Source organism: Leucopleurus acutus, assembly GCF_964270905.1.
Source record: "Leucopleurus acutus genome assembly, chromosome: 9".
In the NCBI taxonomy this organism is placed as follows: domain Eukaryota; kingdom Metazoa; phylum Chordata; class Mammalia; order Artiodactyla; family Delphinidae; genus Leucopleurus; species Leucopleurus acutus.
The window spans coordinates 102,213,802-102,219,801 of NC_139144.1; positions in this window are offsets into that span (position 1 = coordinate 102,213,802).

The window sequence follows — 6,000 nt, forward strand, 5'->3', positions numbered from 1 at the left end:
TTCATCCTTCACTCTTTCTCGCAGGGAAGAGTGATTTGCAACATGAAGATATGTTAGATGTGATAGAAAGGAGCTTAGAGCGCAGCTGGGCTGCTCTGGGGGCTGACTTCGTGACAGCTTTGCAGAGATGGGGGGGGGTCAGCTGGGTCTGGAAGGTGCATGTCCAGGCAGTGTGGGGAAAGGGCGTGCCAGACAGACAGTGTAAAGAAACAAAGATGCAATGCTTTGGGAGTGCTTTCAGGGTGGAAAAGGTATATGTGTGCATGTCTGTGTGTCTGTGTGTGTGGCTGTGGGTGTGACCATGCATGTTGGTGTGAGTGTGTGCACCTGGGGTAGGTTGTAAGTGCGTGTGTGCCGTGACTTTGCAGGGGGGAGGGGGGAGAGAGTGCGACTGTGACCTACTGTTGGAGGTGGATGATTAGACCGAAGAAAATTTGTGTGTAAAATATGTTCCAGAGTTCGGACGTTGTTCTGTGGGCGACAGGGAGGGCTGTGGCTGCAAAGAAGCGAATTGATTTCCTTTATTTCAGGAGGTCACTTAGGAGACATCGCGGAGAGCGGCTGGGAGTTTGCCTAAAGACGGTTCCTTAACTGATAGTATTTTTTGAGCACCTACTACGTGTTAGTACCACGCTGGGCAATTTATCTGAAGTTGCCATATTTATACGTCACGAGAAACTTATCCCTATTTAAGACCAAGAAATGGAAGCTTACAGAGTTCAAGAACTTGCCCAGTGACACATACAGTGTAAGGAAACAAATACAGAGGAGAAAAGGAATTCCAGAGAAATTTTCAGGTTATAATATGTGGGACATGGTGACTTATATAAGATATGCAGGATGAAGAATAGTGTGTGGGGGCAGAGGTGGAAAATGAAAATTACTGTTATCCAGAGAGAAATACAGCAGCAGCTACAGGGGAAGGTGGGAAACCTAATTTAACTTAGGCTAGAGACTTGAGCATACTTTTGGCTGTGGAGGGAACAGGACGGAGAAAATTGAATCAATTCAGTCCTGAGGACAAGAGTACAGATGGAGCCATTTATTTTGGAAGGGGGAGGGGAGGGGAATGTTCTTCTCTGAGATGGAAGGGAGAGGACTAAGGACAGCTGAGGAGAGATGTCTCTGAGATACGAAGGGAAATCAAGGAGTTGAGATTTAGCTGAATCTGTTCTGTCTGTTAAGCAGAGGTAACCTCTTGTGCTGGAGCGAGAGCACAGACGCGGGGGTGGGGGGGGGAAGAAAGCATGTCCTTGGTGAGCCTGCAGTGCAAACAAAAGCAGTCGGAGGGTCTGCGGTGGGGAGGGGTGAGCTGATTCTGCACCTCTCTGAGGGCCAACTTTCGTGGGCACTGAGAGCATCGCCTTACCCACATACATCTGTCCCCACCCAGGTCAGCACAGGGCAAGTGCCAATGATTTTATTCTCTAGCTCTCTGTTTTTTATTCTATGCAAATTCCAACCTAAGGAGCTTAGGTTACTGTCAACAGCAGACAAGGTTACTGGTTCCCTCGTGTACATCCCAGTCCCAGTTTCTGTCAGCCACACGCTAACCATCTTTTGGGTGATCCCCTAGGCAGAGGGGTCCATTAGCTCAATGGACACTTGTGGATTTTTCACCAGTTGCATTCCAGGGTTCAGGGATCTCATCTCTAACCTCTGAGGGTCTTTTCCTATAGTCTACAAAAGAAGACAAAGGAGAGAAAAAGAAACTAGGGCTTGTAGGACAAAAGAGATAGAAAATTTAAACCAAAATATTATCAGTATTAACATTAAAAATAAATGTGTGAAATACCACAGTAAAAAGACAGAATGCCACTGAATTAAAGAAACAACTATATGTTATTCACAGGAGGTAAGTAAAAAACATAAGGATATAGACATATGGATAAACCTACGGATTGGCGGTTGCCAAAGGTGGGGGGAGGTGAGGGGTGGGAGAAATGGGTGAAAGGGGTCAAAAGGTTAAAAAAAATTTTAATGAAAAAAAAATCCATTTTTGGGACTTCCCTGATGGTCCGGTGGCTAAGACTCCATGCTCCCAATGCAGGGGGCCTGGGTCCAATCCCTGGTCAGGGAACTAGATCCCACATGCCACAACTAAGAGTTCACATGCTGCAACTAAAGATCCCACAGGCCACAACGAAGATCTTGCACACGGCAACGAAGATCCCACACACAGCAACTAAAGACCTGGTGCGTACACTAGCTATTCCAGTATCAACAGAGATGGTTGCATTAATACTACTCTGGTGATTGCAATCCGATTCCAAGTAAGGATACATCTGGCTTTCAAACAAGAAAGGATCTCATGCCAGAGCTCAGTAAAGCAGTGAAAGCCAGGGATCTGACCGGATTGGGAAGGTGAGAAGTATCCGGAACTGTAGTAATGATGGCTAGTCATATTCGAGTGCTTACTACACATCAGAGACTGTCCTAAGGATATTATCTTATTTAATCCTCATATCAATTGATATTTCCCCCAATTTACAGATAAGAAACTGAGGCTCAGAGAGTTTTTCGAATTTCCTTTAAGTCACACACTCTGGCTTCTCTGCCTGAGGCTAAGGGGTCATGGGGTGTTGGGATTTCTCTTTCCTGAATATCAGTAAAAGTCAATGTAGAGTTTCTAATACAAATAGAATAATATATATTAATAATAATATTATATTATTGTTATTATATTATATATAATATAACATATGCATATATATATGCAGGGGATCTTGGGCAAGAAGTTTAGCTTCTCTGGGCCTCAGTCCCCTCATCTGTGAAATGGAGATAATGAGATCCTGGTCCCCAAGGTTTGATGTATAATAAGCTGATATATGTGGAGGCTTCTCGGCTGCATACTGTTGACAAGAGAAATCCAGAGGACTTAGCATCATGGTAGGAATCAGTGTAGAAATCAGTGTTTCCCCAGCTTCTTGGCCAGGAGAGGAGGGGAAGTGGCTGCTGGGCGGCTAAGGCCCCAAAGGGGAAGCTGGGGGATAAGAGGGAGAGATTCCAGTAGGCGGCAGAGAGAGCTTGCAGGAGAGAAAGCTTACCAGCTCCCGTGACAACAGCAGAAGCAGGGCCTTGGCATGGCTGTAGAGATGGAAGGTGCCAATCAAAGTAGGCTCATCGTCTAGGTGGGATAGGGCTTTGTCCACAGATCAGAGAGCCTCTGGGTAGAGTGTGGTTCTTCTCCAGCAGCATTTTTTGGTCCTTGAATTATGTTAGCTTAGGTCCATTAATGATTTGGGGGATTCCTAAGTCTACTCACCACCTAATTCTGACTGTTTCTAGGAGTGGGTCATTCTCCATGATTCTCCATCTATATTAACTGAAGACGTGGCGGTTGGGAGGGTCATTTGTGTCCTGGACTATAGTTTAGTAGAAAGCACTCTGAACTGAATGTTAGCCTAGGAGGGTCAGGCCTTCATTAGGTGGGTTTGGACAGACACCTCAATCACCCCGAGTTTCTGTTTTTTAGGTGCCCACCATGATGGGCACAGGCATCCGACTCTGAAGGCCATTCTGTAGCCAATGTCAATGCTTCTCCAGGCTGCTGCCCACACACTGGGGCTGTGGGCTGGGGCGGGAGTGGGTGGGAGGGGGGACATAGGCTGTTGGGCTTTTGAGGAGAGAGCCTGTTGCTTTTCCTGTGGCAGGTTGGTGAGTTTTCACTGCAGTAGGCCTGGCAGTTCCCAAGAGAGGGCCGTTCTGAAGTGGTAGCTCATAGGTTTACGGGGAGTCTGGGTGTGGCTAGACAGATGAAAAATATTAATTAAGTCACACCATAGCAGAAGGGGGTGTAGCTCAGGGGTAGAGCATTTGACTGCAGATCAAGAGGTCCCCAGTTCAAATCTGGGTGCCCCCTACTTATTCTTAACTTTTACCTTTGGTGCTGCATTTCAACTTCTTCTTCCCCATTAGACATCAACATAAAGACTTTTTTTCTAGAACCAGCAAATGGTGAAGCTTTACTATGGCAGTTGGCAGTTCTTAACTCTAAATATAAATTAGAATCACGTGAAAAGTCTATAAACATGCCATTTCCCAGGCCTCACCCCAGACCAATTAAATCAGTGTATTTGAGGTGGAGCCCAGGTATCGTAAGCACCCCCCAGCGCTCCTAGCCTGCAGCTAAGTTGAAACCAGCTTTAGCAGAGCTTCCAGAAGCCTTCTCAGACCCAGGTTCCCTCATGCCAGCTCTGTCTGCCCAGCATCTTATATTCGGGCTCCCCTCTTCTGCATCCTTATGTGGACATGATTTATAACTTGACCTTAATGGCATCTTCCAGGAAAATTTGCTGTTTCAGCATTTCATAGTTTCCTTAATTTTTCCCTTTCTCAGTCCAGTCATTCTCCATGGGACAGGGTGGAATTGGTCTTCTCTTTGCAAGCCAAACCACCAGGATCTGTGCCTCTCAGGGAATGAGCCCTCACGGGGCTGAGAGAGTTTGTGGAGGATGAAATATCCACATGCAAAAGTGTCAGTTTAGGTTGTGTAATTATTAAAGACAATTTTACGTCTCATTCAAGCTTTAAAAGTAAACTTCTGCAGAAGGGACCAGTGAATTAGATCAGCTATCTCAGAACTAAAGAACGCCATGGCTTTCTATGGTTTGGAGAACAAACAGCTGAGCATTTTGGTAGATGAGCTAAGAATTCATCGTGGCTTCAGAGCTCTAGCATGTAATTCAGAAGTACACGTCGTGAATTTTATTATCCCCGGCACCAACCATCTTCTAAGACCTTTCTCACAACTACCTAAAATATATTTCATGATGTTCCAGGTTTATATAAACACAGAAGTCTATACTTCAGATGGCCTAAAAACAGCTTCTCTGTAATAAAACTATTTGACAGCAAGAAAGTCTTAATGTCTTTCCATGGAATGGCAGGAAAACACAATACAGACAAAAAGCAATTTAAGACAGAACACGGTCAAGTGCAGTCTTCCTTGGGACTTTGTCTAACTTGATAAGCTGACGAATAGCTCTTTGTCTAACTCCCCATGTTATAAATATTCTGTCTCCTCTGAGTTCTCTTATCAGCACAGGACATAAGTGCCTGTAAAAACAAAACTCCTTTTAGCTTCAGGGCTACACTTCAGTTTCCCTTTCATTGAAGCTCATTCATTTTGTTAACAAGAGACTTGAATTTTCTGTTTTTTTTGCGGTACGCGGGCCTCTCACTGTTGTGGCCTCTCCCGTTGCGGAGCACAGGCTCCGTACGCGCAGGCTCAGCGGCCATGGCTCGCGGGCGCAGCCGCTCCGCGGCATGTGGGATCTTCCCGGACCGGGGCACGAACCCGTGTCCCCTGCATCGGCAGGCGGACTCTCAACCACTGCGCCACCAGGGAAGCCCCCTCAAATGTTTTAAAAAGGGAAATATTCCCTTTAAGATCTTTGGTCTGAAAAGTCCTTTCCGATGCCTCTTCTAGTTTTTACTTCTTCCTGTCGTTGCTGTCACTGTGCATTGTTCTCATTTTGACCTCAATCTCTTTCATCTTTTTGTGTTTCCGTGATTGCAGAGCTACCTTCTGGCTCACCTGTCCGCCCACCCATTATGGACCCGACTATTGGCCTTGCAGTCACGATTCCTCGGCCCTTTGTGGTCTTTGCCTGTGGTCTGTCTACCTTCCTCACAAACTCTTCTACTCCTGTGGAAACTCTCACCCATCACTGTGGCTCTTCCAGCGCTGCCTCTACATGTGCCCCGTGTGTGTCTAATTCTCCCAACCCCTTTTCTAGATAGTTCTAGACAGTCTATGTCTAGATAGTATCTAGATAGTTCTAGATGGTTCTTGGCATGTTCTACACTGCCGAGTTGGGACACCAGGCGCCAGTCTTCACTGCACACCTAGCTCCTAGGAGGCAAGTTGTCCTTTATAAAGTAGACTTTGCCATTACAAAAGACGGGCGCTGGTCTCCTCTCCTCCCTTGCAGAAGGCAGTATTCCAGCCTCTGGAGCTGGGGCAGGGGGAGCAGCAAATCTGCTTGATAGTGAGCT